Consider the following 20,322-nt stretch of genomic DNA (forward strand, 5'->3'; position numbering starts at 1 on the left):
GATCATTCCAACATGTCCTACTGGACTAAGAAATATACTTAAAATCAGATTTCCAAGTACAGTTTTCTTTGTTATTATGCATGACATACAAGTATTGAGAAATACATGCAAAATATTGGTGCTGTAACCAAAGAAAGATGTTTGTGGTTTTAAGACTGACAGAAAACAGGGAACAGCTTCTTCCTGGCTCTTGTCTTGCCATCCGTGGGAGCAAAACACAATTCATCTGTTCTGAGCAACAGGACTGAGATCCTGTCCTACCCCCCAGTATCAGACCTCCAGCAGAGAACACCAGACCTCTCCAAAGAGTCTTGCCCTCTGGGGTGAAAAAGCCAGTTCTGTTGCCAGCTCAGATGTTGCCTTTAGGAGAGAAAATAATGCTGTTTCCAACTGACTCCAGATTGCTGAAACTACTAATTGTGCTCCAGTCAGCATCCATTAAAAATACAACTACATTTTTTAAGGAGGATATAATTAGAGTTGAAATGAAAGTGTTATACTTAGCCTACCTTAGAGGAAGAATCCTAGACCACTCCATTCCTTGTTACCACTGCCATTAATGTAACAATAGAGAACAGCTGTTGTCCCAGCTTGGACATGATTATTCTGCTAAGAAAGTACTTTCTGGTGGGCACACTCCACCCCTTTGAATTTAGTTTCTTGATTTGAGTTGATGGAAACATGTAATGTCTAATGAATTTCTCCTGGGAGAAGAATTTGGGTGATTTTGTTCTGCATCCCCCGTCCATGGCAGTGATAAGTTTCTATCCCGAATCAATTGTATTATTTAATGTCACTTCCCCATCATAACTGGATTGTCAATTCAGCAGGAAAAATGAGTTCATCAGAGGTGCTTCAGGTATTTTATTTTATTTTTTTTTTCTCTCCATGATTTTCACCTCTTTTTTGGGAAACAGAAAGTAGTTCGGACTGTCTCTGAAAAGGAGAAAGAGGCAATCACTTTTCTGAAGTAGCTAGTTAATCATCATTATCTCTACTCTTTGACAGCATGTTTGTGGAGATACAGTAGGTAGCCCCATATGTATTGACAGTGACATAAAATCATGGAAAAATGGTTTAAACTATATTAGATGTCACTCTCTCCCATCCCATGCCTCATCCTCCCACTAGAGGAACTGGAGAAGATCAGTTCCCCTGGAAAAAAAAAAAAATTAAAGGCCACATTGTCCTGATTCAGTTATCTTCTCTTCCTGGAATATGCCTCACTAGAATTAATTTCTGAGAAGTTGTTTTTGCCCCATTTCAAATATGCCTATTATAGAATTTCTGTTTGGAGAGTATTATGAGTCTCGGAATAACCAAGATCTTGTTATGATGGTTTAGTGTTTCCTAGAGTCAGAGAATATTGCTCATCAGTTTTCTGATGATGAGTTTTATCTGTTGGATGGAACTACTTCATGAAACAAAATAATGAGCAATATCAGTTCCCTCACTAGTCTTTGATATCTTGATGGGAAATTTCTCAATTCCTGGTATTCACAAAACATATCCTGAAGGGCAGGTCCTTCAGACTTTTCTCCAAAAAACACTGTATCCTGAAGATATGCTAACTTGTGACTGTAGTGTGCGATAGGGTAGTGTGATATTGCTTTCCAGGGATACAAACAAAAGAAATGTTTAATGATAAAACAAAACAAAATTATGTTAAGATAACAAGTAAAAAACAAAACAAAACAACAACAACAAAAAAAGAAACGTGATCACTCTATAGCTAAAAACTGGAAATCATTTTTGGTTTGTTAACACCTCTTCCTAAAAATTCTTGTTATCTTTAGATTTCAGGGAGCAAGGATGGCTGAAGTTTTGCAGGAATGCTCTCTCCTTTTTCTTTTATTTTTCAGGAAGTTAAGTTTGTTAGGATGCATTTTTATGGCTCTTTTCCAGCTGTGATGTCACTAGGGAGTTACTTCTCCTTAAGCAGTCAAGGGGAATATGAACTATGTATATGCTCTTCTGCAAGTTAACTGGCTCTTTCTGGCACCCAGGTGTAAGATATTTAAAACGTAGGCCTTATTCATTCTTACTCAGCCTTTTAACCTTGCCCCTAGTCCATTTAAAAGTGCTCCTTATTAAATATTGTACAATATTATATATCATATATTGATTATACTTACTTTCTATTAAGTTCATGGCTGCTGGCAAGAACAGGGTTTCTCTGGGGACAATGTCTGGTACAAAATTAACAAGGTGATTACTTATAGCTGCTTCTGGTGATCTTAATACCCACTGGGATGTGGGAGAAGGCAGGACATCAAGGTCTTCTGCTGCTTGTATGAGTTCCCTAGTCACACTGGACTATTCTGCCACTGGCATCCACTTGTCCACTCCTAATTAAAAAAATGTCAGAAGATCTTTTACTCACTTCAAGCATATATATATATATATGTATATGTTCCTGTCTTAGGTCTGAATTCACCTCACTTTAATACATTTCACTGAACATAGAGCCTACTGACTCATAGAGAGGATCTGGGGACAATCTGACATGAAGGAAGGTACCTCTGTCAGATACATAAAGTTAAGAAGGAGTGGGGAATCCAAGTTCTGTATTGAGACCTACTGCGAACATACCGCTGTGTAATGTAAGTTCCTACATAGCCAGGACCCAGCTTCTCCTGGTCCCTGTTACAGGAGCAAAAGAATATGCCTTTACTTTACCCTTGCAATTTCTACTATGTTAAGGTCTGCTTTCACAAATCTATTCAGAACTCTAAAAATGCTGTGATGGTACCAGGTCTATCTGGCTCAACCAAAACCAAGTGTCTCTGCTTCTGTTTAAGTAGAAATGCAGGCAAGAGGAGGAAGAAAGTGACACAAATGCGTATTCCAGTAAGGAGGATGCTACACAAGTGTGTCAGTGAGCATGTGAGGGTAGCCTTACTACCGTCTCCTGCTATCCTATCTGAAAAATAGAGGCTCAGTACATATGTCATAGCGCTGGCTAAATAGTTGCAATTCCACCCAGAGGAAAGCACGGGAGTTCAGCTTTTTGCCAATGTTGGAAGCTTGCCAACCTCTTTGGTATTTAAGCAGTCATGACTTTGTCTTCATCTGAACAGATTAAATATGGATGTGTATATTAATTATGTAAATGTGAAACTGCAGATCTCAATCAAGTAGAGCCAAGGATACACTATCCTTTGCAAGTGCTGATTGATGCCATACATGCAAGAGAAACAGAGACCATTCAGCTCATTGCTGTGTATACTGGAGAGGAGAGGGAAGGAAGAAAGGAAATTTGGAAGTAAATAGTGTTTTATAATTGGAGTGAAACTATAAATGCTGTAACTTTCTATAATACCTAATAGCTTCTACTCAGCAAAACAAAATGCTTACTTAGCAAGAGACAGCTCTAGAAGATGGTGAAAACAGATATTTAGAGTGAGATGAATGCTATCAGCTGTAATCAAGACACTCGTAATATTTTTAATCAAGGGCTGAAACTGGTCTTTGATGCAACACAGTAGAAGTATCTGATTTTTCTCTAATTCCATGTAAATCACAAACAAGTGCATGGAAAGCAGTGGTACTATGTCAGTGTAAACTTTATGTTCTGGGGCAGAGGGTGGATAAAACTTCCAGGTTTAGCTTTGTAAGTAGGTAACATCAAAAATTTTATCTGTTTGTCTGGATATTTTGTTTCAAGTAAATGAACAGGACACAGGCTTTCAAGGAAGCCGAACTGGATTGTAAATATGAAATTTCCAGATTACTGTCAATGCACACACAAAAAACTATGTGTTGTCAGAGAAACCTCACCCTGCAGCCTGTGCCTAGTACCGACCTCCATTCTTCCTGCCAAACTCAACAACTGAATGCTCCAGCGTCCACTCCTGGTCTGGCAGCAGGATATTGTTAAAATGCTAGAAAATTAATTCTTCTGCAAGTCTGACAAGATCCATAAAAGGGAGAAGTAACCTATCCATTTGTCAGAGCTAAGGGAGACAGAATAAAGAAGAAGAGGTGTCAGAAAGAGCAGATGGCCAAGTTGGCCAGTAGAAGGGGAGGGATGGACAAGAAGATAGCAGGGCAAGGCAGAAACCAAACAGTCATCATCCAAAATCACTCACAAGAAAACTTAGAAGAGCCAGTCCTCATCACTTCCACATGACATGGGCATCATTTTCACATCTGTGCTGCCATCATCAAAGACAAATATTGAATGCTGCCCAGCTCAGCATCACTCAACACAGGAAGTTGAAAGACGACTTCCCCTACAGGGACAAGTAGTTTTAACTCCTATTTATCTAGCACTTCCTTCCAAGGGTTTGGAATAATTTAATTTCAAGATATCTTTGCACTGTTTATGAAGGGTTGTTGTGGTTTAACCTGGCAGGCAGCTAAACACCACAAAGCCATTCGCTCAATCCCCTTACAGTGGGATGGGGGAGATAACTGGGGGGGGGGGGGAAGTAAAATTCATGGGTTGAGATAAAGACACTTTAATAGGAAAGAAAAAAAAAAAAAAAAAAAAAAAAAGAATACACAAAACAAGTGATGCCCAACACAATTGTTCACTACCAGCCAACTGATGTCCAGCCAGTTCATGAACAATGGTAGGCCCCCTGACCAACTCTTCCCTGTTTTATTGTTCAGCATGACACCATAAGGTATGGCATATCCTTTTGGTCAGTTGGACCAGCTGTACTGGTTCTGCCCCTTCCCAGTTTCCTGTGTGCCCCAGCATACAAGTGTGAGAAACTGAAAAGTCCTTGACTCTATGCAAGCCCTACTCAGCAACAACTGAACTATCAGTGTGTTATCAACATTATTCTTCATGTCAATTCAAAACATGGCACCGTATCAGACACTATGAAGAAAATTAACAGTATCCTAGCCGAAACCAGGGCAAAGGTGTATTGAAATGGTTCCAATTTGGTAATGTAATTCTAAATCTGTCAGTAATTCTTATCTGTCTTTTTCAAGCTGACTATGAGTTTGGTACATTTTGACTGTTGGCATTAAGGTGGCTGTCATTTTTATTAGTGAGTTGTATTGGGGTTTTCTGGTGGTATGAATTAAGAGTGATGTGTATGTGAGGTGAGTGTAACGTATTCAGAACAGATTACTCAGGCATGGGAAGGACCTTCAGGTGGTGTTCGTTTCATCAGTTAAGATCAGCGTCCAGGCCTCTGCTGGTCTTGTGCTGCTTCCATTTGCCTATTAAATCCAAGCCTGGAAGATGAGGCTACCCTGCCCCAGCTGGCTGTGATGACCATGGGAGCTGCTATGGGGATGCTCTGCCATGTCATGTGAGGTTGTACAGTTCTGTGTGCAATGATGATACACAGAAAGCCCAGGAATATCTGAGCAGGCTGATAGCAAGTAATGACAGGTAACAACTGATCTTGCACATGGAGACCACCTTTCTACACACATCCTATTTTTCAAGTCTACCTTAGCTGGCTTTATGTCAGACAGCTGAATTTCTGCTATGAATGGGTACATGTCACTCCAGGAAATAGGTTTCCCTATTGTACTAGCTTGGGGACTGACGGACAGCAGGTATCTTTACAAGTTTTCTGTCCTGAAAACATGTGAGCTTTCTCTGTTTCTAATTCAAAATTTTTTTTCCAGGGCGCATGTGAGAGTGGAGCTGGAGAGATAGCAGTCCCTAGAAAAAGAGTGGGGATAGAAAAACTGCATCTACTGACTGCTTGGTACCTAAACAGCCATGCATACCGGTATGGAAAGTGCCCTGTCAGAGCAACTCAGGGCCAGCTAATAGATATGCTGGATAAATGCATGACAACTTAGTGTGTGATGCTGAACTAAAACTTTTCCAAAGCTAATCACTAACTGTGCTGAACAAATTTTGGAAGATTTCCTGAGGTTAAAGAGTACATCTAAGTAGTTAATTAGTGCACTTATTTCATTAACAAGAGAACTCATAGAAAATAGCAAATGATGCCCCTCTGCACTTACCAGATAGCCCACACCCTGTCATTACATTGAACAGCTCTTGAAGACCAATCTACATTTGGTAGACTTCTTGAAAAAAATTCCCATTTTTATTAGGTTAAAAGTGGGCTATCTTACGATTTACAGTGGTATTTGCACACTTTCAACCAGATAAATTAAGTTATTATTCCTCTTCTGAGCCCTTGACAATTATATTGCCCTGCAGTGAAGTCAGGTATTCACTTGGCCCTAGAAATCCTACTTCAACTCACACTCAGTGCCATCAGCATTCCTGGCTTACAGGATTCAGACCACACCAATTTACCTAATGCAAGCCCTCTCCATGCTTGGTTTCTGTTATGAATTACTGATGGCTACTTACTTATAAAACTTTAGCTACTTACCTTGAAAAAGCTGCATTCTGAAATACAGATCTCTGCTCTTAGAATGAACTTTCTATTGATTTAAACCTGCCCCCATATACTGCTAACTGGGGTTTCAGTTTCATAACTACAGAAAGTGGTCCTCTACACCAGGAGCTCCAACCTTCATTTGATTCTGTGTCACTACCAGAGCCTGCACTGACAGTTCCCGCATACATTTTTGTCTAGCAGTTGGCATTTGGATGCTCAAGCCTCCAGCTGCACGCTTCAGGCTGGATTAAATTTCTGCTTTTGTTGTGCTAGGTCAAATACATGTGCACTCACCCATTCATTCCCTTGCAATTCTCTTATTCATTCACATTCTTATAACAGAAACTTGGCTGGTCTTTCATTTGGCTAAAATGAAAATTAAATTCTGACAAGGAGATAAAACAACGTGAAATAGAGAGGTATGGATTACTACTAAAGATCTAAAGCTTTAGTGTGGGCATTTTCACAGAATCGCAGAATTTTAAAGTGTTCCTAAATCTGAATATATTCCTTTTAAAATAATCTGAATTTAGCAATGATGTTTGGACTGTAGCAGAAGCAAGCCCTGGATTTGACTCCATTCGTGGTGAATGGAGTCAAATCCAGTTGGAGGCCGGTCACTAGTGGCGTTCCCCAGGGCTCGGTACTGGGGCCGGTCCTCTTTAATATCTTCATCGATGATCTGGACGAGGGCATTGAGTGCACCCTCAGTAAGTTTGCAGATGACACCAAGTTAGGTGCATGTGTCGATCTGCTCAAGGGTAGGAAGGCTCTGCAGGAGGATCTGGATAGGCTGCACCAATGGGCTGAGGTCAACTGCATGAAGTTCAACAAGGCCAAGTGCCGGATCCTGCACCTGGGGCGCAATAACCCCAAGCAGAGCTACAGGCTGGGAGATGAGTGGTTGGAGAGCTGCCTGGCAGACAAGGACCTGGGAATGATGGTTGATAGTCAGCTGAATATGAGCCAGCAGTGTGCTCAGGTGGCCAAGAAGGCCAACGGCATCCTGGCTTGTATAAGAAGCAGTGTGGCCAGCAGGGCTAGGGAGGTGATCGTCCCCCTGTACTCGGCTCTGGTGAGGCCGCACCTTGAGTGCTGTGTTCAGTTTTGGGCCCCTCGCTACAAGAAGGTGCTCGAGTGAGTCCAGAGAGGGGTGACCAAGCTGGTGAGGGGTCTGGAGAACAAGTCCTACAAGGAGCTGCTGAGGGAGCTGGGCTTGTTCAGCCTGGAGAAAAGGAAGCTCAGGGGCGACCTTATCACTCTCTACAGGTACCTTAAAAGAGGGTGTAGCGAGGTGGGGGTTGGTCTGTTCTCCCACGTGCCTGGTGACAGGATGAGGGGGAATGGGCTAAAGTTGTGCCAGGGGAGGTTTAGGTTGGATATTAGGAAGAACTTCTTTACCGAAAGGGTTGTCAGACATTGGAACGGGCTGCCCAGGGAAGTGGTGGAGCCACCATCCCTGGAGGTCTTTAAAAGATGTTTAGATGTAGAGCTTAGGGATATGGTTTAGTGGAAGACTGTTAGTGTTAGGTCAGAGGTTGGACTCAATGATCTTGAGGTCTCTTCCAACCTAGAAATTCTGTGATTCTGTGATTCAAGGAAACAGAAAGCAAGTTACATATATATGTGTGCTTATACATTCATATACCTTTAAATTCACCTCTAATTTATTTGGACCACAAGCTTTTGCTTAACTGTTACTCCTAGAGTGTGCAAAGGTCATTTATTCAAAGGTCAACATAAAAAATCATTAGAAAATTACAAATCCTCTCTTCTGATCCTATGATAACCTTGCAAGTATCTGAATAGTGTATCTCTTTGACCTCTGCCCATGTTCCCTGCAAACTTTGAAACATCAAGTCAGGATTGAGATGCAAATGTACATTGAGTGAAGTGACAGTCAGTGATGAAGAACTGTGTGACAGGCTTCCTTATCAATGGACAGCATAACAGATGAGGGCTTTTAGCAATCAGGTTTCCTCAAGAAAGGACAAACTTGTTTAGTGTGTTAACCAAAAGCACATTGTGGGGTCTCGGCTCTTTTTTGATATGTCATAATCAATTCACTGATGACAGGCTAGGTAGGGCTCTCTAGATTAAAGTGGCCTGGTCACATCTACTCTGTTTTTCACATAATCAAATTCTGCCTTCTCACTTTGGCTTTCCTGATGTAGATGTGATGTTTTGTGTTATATTTTGACTGGAAATTATAGGGAAAATTTGAGAGCAGAAATGATTAGATCAGGAGTAACTTTAAGTAATTTTCTGCTCCCACATCCTGCCTAAAAGGGTTTTGAATTTTAAAACTGAAACTTTAAATTTCAATTACCAGCCTGAAGAGTCCACGTCATATGAGTGTCCAGCTTCCCACACTGGGCCATTAGCTCTCTGTTTTGGATCTGTAGTCTACTCTTTTAGGGGCAGACTCTTGTTAACAAAACATGAGCAAGAAACAAATCTACCAAATAAACCCTGTAACCATTTTGATTAGAGCACTGGGGCCCTTGTTCATGGTGCTGATAGAGAACACAGAACACGGGTAGAGAAAAATCAAGATCTACTTTATATGTATTAACATATATTACATGTCGGTGTGTAATATAGCTTGAAACTACAATATTAAATATTATAGCACTAAGAAAGTCAGAGTTGTGTTAGGAAACCACACATACATACACACAGAGACCTGACTGGAATCCACATCACAAGAAAGTTTAAAACATTTACCTAGGAATCCTGGAGAAAAAAATTAGACATGGTTGTTTTGTTTGTTTGTTTATTGCTATGGAGATATAATCATTTTTTAAAGCTTTCATTTAGCCATGTATGTAACGAGCAGGGGACAGGTCAGACAGCAAGACAAAAAGAGAGAGAAAAAACTGTAAAGCATGTGAAGAGTAATAAATGCTCTAAAAAAAATCAAAAAAAAAAAAAAAAAAAAACACGAAATCGAATTGTTTTCATATAATAAACAGTTAAAAAAAAAAAAAGGGGGAAATGGAGACCCAAAACCCACTACTGTGCCTGAACATATCTGAACAGTATCATTGTTTTTCCTTAGAGAATTGTAAAAATTAAAAATTGTTTAACACATGGAAGTAGAAGAGAATGATTATAGGAAATATACAAACAAATAGGTAATATTTATAATGGATATCTGAATAGGTGAATAAATTATAGACATCTTGACATGTCCTGGCAAAAGCACATATGAAAGTGACTGAAAATCTTGTATATCAAGGTTACCACTCAGTTTGAAAGGTATGTGTACAACTTCACATTCACATTTTGCACATATATTTTATAAAAGTATCCTGGGAAGCTTGGAATTTCCGCCCAGGTACATTTGTGAAAATCTTTACAGGGACTTAAATTAAATTGTCATTGGGAAAATCAAGTTAATCAAAGATAAAATTCAATCAAGATTTTGTGTTCTTGGAGGGTGTATCTTGAATTACGCAGTTACACTTGGGATGGTATTTTTTATATCAATAGCTGTTTCATTGCCAAGTAAACCATATAAAACATGCAAACAAAAGACGTTCTTAACAATGTGATATTGTTTCATCGCATGTCATCACATAAATTGAAAATAAATGTGAAATAGTAGGTAACATCATAGGAAATATAGGAACATCACCTCCAAGTAATGAAATACCTTTCTTCTGATGTGTTTAAGCTATAAATCACATCTATTTCATTTGCTTAAGGTCATATAATGAAAACAAAAAAATGTCAGAAACTTTTGCCATGTGGAACTAAGACCTAAAGTCTGTTAAATGCAATTGCTGTTATTTATGTCGACTTGTTGATTTCAAATCTACAGTCCTTGATGTAGAGTTAACTTTTCAGAAACAATTCATAAAACCTTGATCACCTGTCTGTGGTTGTGTTCTGCTATTTTCACATGGCTTCTCTTTGTAGAAGAGGGACCAGAAGAACATTTGCACCATGTAAATCACATAATGGAGGGAAAAAAAAAAAAGAGAGAGAGAGAGAGAGAGATACCACAATGTATCCCACTTTTATAGGAACTGTTATCTCTTATGACCACAACTAAATCAAGGACTTTTTTTTTTTTTTTTTACCTCTTTGCTCCTAAGAATCCTGTATGTTGGATTTCATTCTGTAGTCCCAACATCTCCTAGAAATAATACTTATAAATTTCATTATTTTGTCTTATTCAGACAGACTAGTTTGACCTTCTCCTCTACTGCCACATAGAATCATGAAATTGTAGAACCATTTAGGTTGGAAAAGACCTTTAAGGTCATCAGGCCCAACCATCTGCCTACATATCACTAAACTATGTCTCTAAGCCCTGAATCCACACATCTCTCAAATACCTCGAGTGATGGCATCTCCACCACTTCCCTGGGCAGCCCATTCCAATGCCTAACCACCCCTTCCATGAAGAAATTCCTCCTGATATGCAATCTTAACCTCCTCTGGAACAACTTCAGGATGTTTCCTTATATCCTATCACTTGCCACCTGAGAAAAGAGACCAATACTCACCTCGCTATGACTTCCTTTCAGGTGGTGGTAGAGAGTGATGAGGTCTCCCCTCAGCCTTCTTTTCTCCAGACTAAACAGCTCCACTTTTCTCAGCTACTCCTTGAATGTCTTGTTTTCTAGACCCTTCACCAGCTTTGTTGCTCTTCTCTGAACATTCCAGTAACTCAGTATCTTTCTTGTAGCCAGGAGCCCTAAATTAACCCAATGTTGGAGGTGTGGTGTCACCAGTGCTAAGTACTGAGGGACAATTGCTTCCCTAGTCTTGCTGGCCACAGTACTTGTGATGCAGACAAGGATGCCATTGGCCTTCTTGGCCACCTGGGCACACTGCTTGCTCATGTTCGGAGGTCTGTAGATCAGAACTACCCCCGGGTCCTTTTCTGCTAGGCAACTTTACAGCCACTCTTACCCAAGCCTATACCACTGCATGGGGTTGTTACAACTAAAGTGCAGCACCTGGCATTTAGCCCCATTGAATGCCAATACAATTGGATGCAGCCCATGGATCTAACCAATTTAGATCACTCTGCAAAGCCTTCCTAACTTCAAGCAGATCAATACTCTCACCCAACTTAAATGTCCTCTGAAAACGTACTGAGGGGACACTTGATCCCCTCATCAAGGTCATTGATAAAAATATTAAACAAAACTGACCCCAGTACTGAGCCCTGGGGACCACCAACAGATTTCAATCCATTCCCAGTGACCCTTTGGGCTCAGCCACACAGCCAATTTTTCACCTATTGAAAAACACATCCATCCAAGCCATGAACAGCCTGTATCTCTAGGAAAACACTGTGCAAAACAGTGGCAAATGCTTTGCAAATGTCCAAGTAAACAATATCCACAGCCTTTTCCTTGTCTGCTAAGCAAGTTACCTTCTCATATAAGGATAACAGATTAGTCAATCAGAACTGCCTTTCTCAAACCCACACTGACTGGTCTGATAATCCTACTATCATATAGTTTGGGGTCCGTAAGAAGTTGCTTTATCTTTGTCAGATTATTCCCCAACCTGTGAATTAAATAGTTTCAGTTCATATGTTCTCATCCACACTGAGGCAACAATGATTGCTATGATTTTCAAGTTTTTAATCATTAGTTAATTATTCGGATTACCTTGAAAGACTGAAGCATTATTTGTGCTCTTCTGAATTATCATAGCAACTGCAGGATTTGAAAGTGTGTTTGTATATGGAGTCATGTGAACTTCAAGTGACTATTGCTTTAGAAAATGTCTGTTGGTCGCTTGTGAGGAACATCACTTTTACTAAATTGATAGAACATCAGTACTTCATAGCAGGGCTTTGTATTTTCTCCTCTGTTCAGACATTAGCAGGTTTTAAAAGACTGGATTTTCTTGCTCTACCACTACCTAACTCTGTGAAACTAGCTGTGTACAATCTTAAATCCTCTGTAAATATAGCTTATCTCAGTGGGACTAATAAATTCACATCTATTGTCAGATGTAATGTGCTTGAAGTTCAGGCATGCTATTAAATGCAATGCAACTTCAGCCAGGATTTCACTTCTGAGGGCATAAAGACACAGCACCTTGTTAAGATATTTCCAATATACTATTAGGTAATTGAGATCTCCATCTCTGCTTGTTTGCATGCTGATGAGATTAATTTGAACATCTGCAATTAGTTCATTAAATGACAGAAGTTTTACCTTGCTTCTTTCTTTTTTATTTTTTAATGTGGTCTGAAAGCACTTTTACTGGTAAGCTCCATATAAACTGAAATATGCTATGATTATTTCTCTGGAGTTATTCTCGTATAATACTTGGTTTTAAATCATTCTCCATTTCAATGATGCTTTCATGTCTGATGTTAAGGTATGCTCTGTGCAAAGGTGATAGGTGATAAAGCTCATCCCAATAAACATAGTATTTTATTTTCTAATGCTCTTAATGACTAGAGTTTGGACTCTACTTAAAATTTCAGATCTCCTGAGCTGTAGTAGATCTAGTACTTTTTAGTTGAGAGGAACCTCAAAAGAAAGTTTTGCAGTAGGTGTGTGCAATTTATGTGTGTTTTTCTGTAGAAAGTAACATAATTTTAAGAGAAGAATTTTCTACCAAACAACAACGTAGGCTATTCATTTTCAAGTAAATACTAAAAGAGGAGGATGCCCAGCTGTAAAACAGTAAAGGCTTCTTTACTTTCATAAATATCTTGTAATTTCTACTATACATCCCTTTTTGTGCCCCGTCTAGGTTGTCACATGTCATCTCTGGAAGATCTGGGGTGGCCAGGTATGTCCTGGTTCAGGACACTCATGCAGACCCAGGACAGCTTGGAAACCTGGTAACACATTTAGGCCTTAGTTAAAACTAGCATAACTTTCCACACATTACAACAAGCTGTTACATGCCATAACAAGTTTCTATGAGTTGTTACTTCATGCTACCATTGTACTTGGTCATTTAGACAGGATGGCAAACAAACATTTTAAAGAGCTTTAAAAATTCTACTGGGGCTGAACCCGCCATCCCTTCCTGCTCTAAAGTCTCCCATAGAGAAGGTCTCTTAGGTTTGTTCCTTGTCCTGTTCTACCTCATGAATAAGCTCATTGTAGTGTTTTCCATATAGCAATTCACAGGTGCTACAATTCTTTAGGTTTAGAAACTGAAACTTCTTTTGATTTCATGAACATTTCTTTCATTAAATTTGTTGTCATAAAAGACATCATTTTAAAAGAGCTACTTGAAGAAGGGCAGCATGGGAAAGAACTCCTGGGTATGTGTGCAGTTAATTCATCCATGCTGAAAGTCTATTGTCATGAGCTCAACAAGACCAGATGCATACTGCTTTCATTCTACGTTTTGAGATATGCCCAGAGAGAATTGTAATTGCTGGAGTTCACTGGGTACATGTGGGTTAGTCAAAGAACAATCTGGTTAAAAGCTGTTATTTCCCAATTCTGCATCATTTTGAATTTATCTGTAACATATACAGACAAAGAATTTAATTGCTGGAAGAAAATCGAACTGTGTATCAAACTACACAAGATCTGAAATAAATAATTGCAAATCAATCCCTTTTCCTACTTCAGACAGACAATATATCCATTTAAAAAATGGCAGCTGGTTCAATTTTAAGGGGAAATGATGTTAATGATGTTTGTATACTGCCAAGTATTGATGTGGGAAAGGCTAACTAAGCATTTTTCATGATCAGTTCAGAATTATTCAAATAACACTTCATGCTTGCTTGTCTAGGGGATCTCATCTTGCTGTGGTCTGCTATGGAGTACCAGGGTATAGTAAACTTGACAGATAGCCAATTTATACTGGTTCTTTCTACTGCTTTCGCTGCTCTTACATAGAGCAGGACAATGCATGGCAGATGAAGCACACAGGAGGAAATGCTCACTTCTGCATGCAGCACAGGGGTTGTTGCTGCATCTTCAAACTATAACATTACAAATCATTGGGGTAAAATTTTCAAGCATTGGTATCTTTAAGTCTTGTATGCGATGTTTTCTCTTTTACATTCAATATACCTTTACTTTTATTCCCTTGCAGTTGCTGGGAATCCTTCACTGGCCAAGGGATAGGCCTCGTATACAACAGTAGCAGTGAGGAACGAGGAAGACAGGCTTTCTTCACCCCTTCTGTTGTGAACCAGGGTTGGGTTTGGCTCATGTGCCCTCGAGGCTGGGCCCATGGTGGGGCAGGGCCCATGGCCAGGCAGGGCAGAGCCATGGGGAGCTGGAGCCTGGGTCTGCAGTGGCCTCACTGAAGAAGGGGCTGATGTGGGGACCCGGGCCTGGGCAGGTGGGGGAGCCCCAGAGGGCTGCCAAAGGGCAGTCAGGGCTGGGGGTGCCTTCAGGACCCTGAGAACATGGTGCAGCTATCGAGGGGAGGATCAGTGTGAAGGCTGTGGCTGTGAAGTGGAAACATTCATGCTCGATACTACAGAATGGAGGAAACCAGGAACATGTGTGTTGTCCTTCCTTTTGAGGCACCGAGTGCTTGTGTTTACCAGAAGCACTGTGTTTACACAGGGCTTGCAAAAGATTCAGGTAGCTTTTCGTTTCTGCCAGCCACACCCCACGTCTTTACATAGTGGCACTAACTTTATCCAGTTCACGGGTGAAAGGACATTCATCAGCCTTAGAAGAGAAGCACTCAGGCTGTGGGACAGCCTCATGCATCACACAAGTAAGGAGCTTCCACAGGAGACACCTCACCCTTTGAAGGCAACAGAACAGGTTCTGTGCCCTGCGCTGAGCAAGGCAGTTGCTGGGATAACATTTTCAGAATTTCAAAATTCTGGCACTGAGGTGACAGATCCCCTTTGACTGTGGCTGGAGAAAGAATTAAAGTCATTATAGTTTGAGGTTGTTAAAAGTCATTTATACTCTTGAAAATGCAATGCTGACTCCACAATTACCTGGCCAGCACACAGGGATGAGGGAGGCCATGGATGGGCTAGCAGATTTCTTCTTCCTCGACACCCAACTCAGAGGCTGGTAAACAGATTTAGCACCTCTGCCTCAGACACTACTCAGACATAGTGTAGGATGGAAAGTTAGGATCACTGGACCCAGAGAACAGCCACTCATAAAACCAGCAAAGCATGTCCATTTGGCTTTTAATTGACTCCCTAGTGTATGAATGATGAGATTCTTGTGTCTTTTCCTTAAAGCAATGCAAAGAGAAGAGAGAGAAGGAAAGGAAAAAAAATAACCCCAAAGCTATATACAATCGGATAAGGAAAGGTGCCAGAAAGTATTAATATCAATGAGGAAATTCACCATATTTATACCATCAGGCTATTTCATTTTGTGCTATGCACATTTCTATGATTATTATTATTACTGCTGTTGTTATTATACTTTCCCAGGAATCCATTTCAGTTACTGATATTCTGTGCCAGATGTGAATATGGTTTTCATTGTGTCAGTACGGGGTATTTTGTAATTATAACATCTATATTCAGTGTTACCAACACACTCTGGAATAGATTTCTTGCTCTTCTGTACATTCAGACCTTCTTCCAATGTGTTTCTGCAGTTCCGATAACAAGAGCATCAGCAAACCACCCCTGTGCTGAATCTCTCCAGCTTAACTTCCACACAAATCCTGTGTGGTGTAAGAAACTGTATGTGCTCTTCCTCCCTTTTGTCACCTGTTAAGGTTTTACTGACCAAACAGAATCTCATGATGCTTTTTCTAACTCATCTTCCCATTGGCTGGGAGGTCTTAAAGCAATCAATCTTTTTCTTTCCTTTCCTTTCCTTTCCTTTCCTTTCCTTTCCTTTCCTTTCCTTTCCTTTCCTTTCCTTTCCTTTCCTTTCCTTTCCTTTCCTTTCCTTTCCTTTCCTTTCCTTTCCTTTCCTTTCCTTTCCTTTCCTTTCCTTTCCTTTCCTTTCCTTTCCTTTCCTTTCCTTTCCTTTCCTTTCCTTTCCTTTCCTTTCCTTTCCTTTCCTTTCCTTTCCTTTCCTTTCCTTTCCTTTCCTTTCCTTTCCTTTCCTTTCCTTTCCTTTCCTTTCCTTTCCTTTTCTTTTTCCTCCCTTCCTCCCTTCCTCCCTTCCTCCCTTCCTGCCTTCCTGCCTTCCTGCCTTTCCTGCCTTCTTTCCTTCTCTCACTCCCTCTGAAACCTCTCCCTCTCTCTGAAACATACAATACTTAGTTTTCTAACTGATAGATCTACCTTATAAACAAAATAAAGAAAATACAGATTTCCATATATAAATAAAAGAAAGCTAGACTTTGAGGAATATTTCAGTGTCAGCAAGAAATTCATTGCATCAGTGATGAAGTTAGTTGAGAGAAGGGACTAAAGAGAAGGTGTAAGAAAAAACATAGAATGAAGAGAAGACTACACAATTCAGTGCCACACAGAGATTTCTGAAAGCTCTTAGGTCCTACTTCCTACCACTATGCAGTGCAAAAGCTAGAATATGGATCCGCCATATGTCTTTTCCTTTGTCTGTGAGGGAGTTGACAACTGCACTAGGAGTTACACCAAAGCTGATGAAAATTGTCCTGATTGCATGTTCAGCTTTCAGCTTGAGAACTGCATCCTACTAATTCTTCATAGAGTTTTGGTTTTGCATCACAGACTTTGTGTCTACTTTATGGACCTTCTACTATATGAGGTAAGACAAATGCACTGCTATTTCCATAGTACAAAATGCAAAATAAAATACTGATAGGAGTGTCATTCCGATTATATTAATATTCTAAAAACAGCTTTCATGGGAATTAATTCATTTTGTTGCACAGTGATTCCAAAGGCTCTGTAGATCTACAGTAACCCATAGTTCCTGCCTGCTTGGCTCAGTAATTTTTCTCAGATCACTCAGTATGCAAGCCTATGAGCTTACTTATTTATTATCAGTTTTTCTTAAAATCATTTGTTTTTGTATTTTTCTGTCCCCAAGATAGCTGAGTTCCTAGGAATGGCATAGCCATGGTATATTAGTTAATTTTTCAGCTGTCAGTTTCCCTCAGCTGTCACTTTAATGTGAAAATTCCAGAAGATGTATTATGTATACAAATACGTTACAAACTATGCCATGACTTAAGGAGAGTAAGATCTGTCTGCTTGCCTGTGGTTCAGTCAGCTAAAGTTGTTCACTTCCTCCCAGCTCTTTCTGGTTCTTGCAGTGTCTTTAACCTACACCCAAAACATCCATTTGTTCCGATGGCTTCATTACCTTAGTAAAGAATGTCTCTGTGCCTCTTCTCCTCACACTGAACGACACAGTAAGGAAACAAAACTCAGGCTCTCTGAAGATTGTGGAATTAATCTGTATCAGTTTATGAATATTGTATGAGACCAAGTAATGAGAAATGTTTATTTAGACATATCAGACTTATTTTAGTAGCTGGTCTGTTAGGAAGCAACAAGAGAACAAATTTGGGTAAAATAACAAGGAGGTACTTGCTGGTCAACTGAAATGACTTGAAAATAATATTGAAACTCCCAGAGAGCTTCCTCTAACAGGCAGCACCTCAACACTTGATGGCCTGAACATTGCAGACTGAATCAGTGAAATTAACTGAAAGAAGATGGACAAACAGTAGTTAATTGTAATCCCAAAAAATGGACAATTGGATGTACCAGCCAGCAGAACTTGTGTTTTCTTCATGAACATAAAAGTGGTACATTTAGCGTGCTTTTCTGAAATTTGGAAAATAATACTTTCCAAAGTTTAAACATCTTATTAGCCAAATAAATTGATAATGCACATTAAACATATAAACATTAATGAATACTAAGAATCATTTGTCAACAGCCAACTCAATATCCTGCCAAGAAGCTGTCTTAGTGCAGATACAAAAAAAGGTCTGTTTTGACCCAAAATTCATCCTTGTTATGCAAAGAGAGGAAAACAGCAATAAAACATCTAAATAATATTTGAGAAATAGAAGGGAAAATAGAGGCAAATGGTCATCAATACATTTTATAAGTTTAACAATATAGGAGAATTATAAGGGAAGAGAAAAAAAAAACAACAATACAGTATCAATAATAAATAATCAATTCAACTGTATATAATAAGAATCCAAAAATCAGGAACAAACAAAACAAGCAGGCTAGGTAAAAGGTCGGGTTAAAATTTGATAATAACATTGTAAATATGTGATACAGAAAACACCAAATCACCACTGCCTGTTTTTCTAAACCTTGTGTGTGAAGTAAATATATCACAACTGGCATTGTCCCAAAACAGAGGCCTGACAGCTGCAAGAAAGGAAGGGACAGAGCAGTCACACCTAGGTTTAGCATCTTAAAACAGACCGTATCTGATAAGTTAGTTTCAATGTGATTTAAAGGAACCCTATAGAGAGCTGTAACGATCTGTTGCTATTTACTAACTCTTGGGAAAATAAGGAATTCCAAAGGACTGGAGAACTACAAACATTCCTAATATTTGAAAAGGGCAAAAGGGATGGCTCAGGGAACTAGGGAACAATTATTGTGACACTCATCCCAGCAATAATACTGGAACAGTTGATGTGGGAGTCTATTCACAAAGAACTAGAAGTTAAAAATATACTTAATGCCAGGCAACATATGAGGTGGATTTTGTCAAATAAACCCATTGTCTCTTCTTGAAAACAGGATTATAGGTTTGGTTGATAAAGACGATTGTGTTGATAAAATACATTTAGATTTCTCCAAGGCATTTGACTTAGAACTGCATGACATTTTGGTTAAAAAGCTTGCATTATATGGAATTAACAGAGCATGTATTAGATGGCTTGAGAATTAGTTCATGACACATCTCTGATGGTAGTTGCTAAGGCTCAGATATCAGCAAGTGAGACTCTTCCCTGTAGTGTCCCAGGAAATCAATTTTTGTTTTAACACTGCTATTGTCATCAGTGACTTAGCTCAAGCTTTTATTAGATTTGTCGTGCTATGAAACACATCCCACCCCCCATCCTGAAACTAAAGCTGGCTGACAGGAGGAATGCTTTTCTAGGTTATCTTTTTGGCCCCTGGGAAGGACTACATAGACCCACAGTGGCCATAAGCCACAACTTTAAGACTTCTGACTGGGAAAACATTAAGTATTCATTGCAACATTTGCAAACAGCACCAGAATCAGTGCAATATTTAATAATGAGAGCAGACCATTAGCACATTCCAGTCCAGTTTGTTTGGTTAAATAATCAGGAACCACCAGAGAACATCTAATGCAGTCAGATGCAAGGTACAACTGCTGGGAACCAGAACACAGGTTAAACCAATAGAGAGGAGACTGCACTGGAAAACCTGGATGCCTAGGTCCAAATTTAGAGACCATTAGCTCTCATTGCAATGCTCTACTGAGAGAGTTGACCTGATACTTTGTTTCATAAAGGAGTTGGGAGGGCAGCAAAAGGAGGAGGTACTCTTGATTAACACGATCAAATGACTTTCTGAATGGGATGGCTGGTACTATAGGGTGCTACAAAAAAATAATGCAAAGGGTCTGGTGGGTACATTTTGCTGATATGATCAAGATCATACTTATTAACACAGTTCAGAGGAGCAATTCTAAAGTAAAACTCTGCTTTCTCATATCCTTTTTAGTTTCTATTGTTAAATCAGCCAACACCTTAATACTGTACTGGCGCACAGCCACATCTCTTCCAAGGATGATTTACAAGTGGCAGCCCCAGTTGGTTGGCTGACTGCTTTACAGGAAGGCCCATTGAAAGACAAAGAAAATGGCAAGCACCTCTACAAAAGGAGAGATTAATGCTGAATCTGTTTCCTGTCATCAAGAATTCATAAGGACCTCACTTGAGTCAAAAAGACAGCCCTACACCAGGACTCATGTTACAGCCAGAGCATCCGGTAGGAATCTTAAACCACTATTCCACTTCCTCCTACCACCTCAGGCTGCTCTTGCAGACTGCAGGCTTTCCTTGATAGCTTGACCAGTGCCTCACATGGCTTGTCATTACAGCCTGATGCAGCCTATCTTCCCTCCTCATGTTTCCTAGTACTGTTCTT

At 39.8% G+C, this 20,322-nt stretch overlaps 2 long non-coding RNA genes across 2 annotated transcripts in view; one reads left to right on the forward strand and one right to left on the reverse strand.

The window, feature by feature from the left end:
• The window catches only part of LOC137858357 (uncharacterized), a 173,710-nt gene that overhangs the window by 19,192 nt on the left and 134,196 nt on the right, over positions 1–20,322 (reverse strand). The window lies entirely within an intron of this gene.
• Positions 570–13,278, forward strand: LOC137858360 (uncharacterized). The gene is made up of 3 exons (XR_011097675.1): positions 570–859; positions 5,599–5,705; positions 13,074–13,278. It is a non-coding gene; the product is annotated as an uncharacterized lncRNA (long non-coding RNA).

The sequence above is a fragment of the Anas acuta genome, chromosome 1 (genome assembly GCF_963932015.1).
Source record: "Anas acuta chromosome 1, bAnaAcu1.1, whole genome shotgun sequence".
Taxonomy (NCBI): Eukaryota; Metazoa; Chordata; class Aves; order Anseriformes; family Anatidae; genus Anas; species Anas acuta.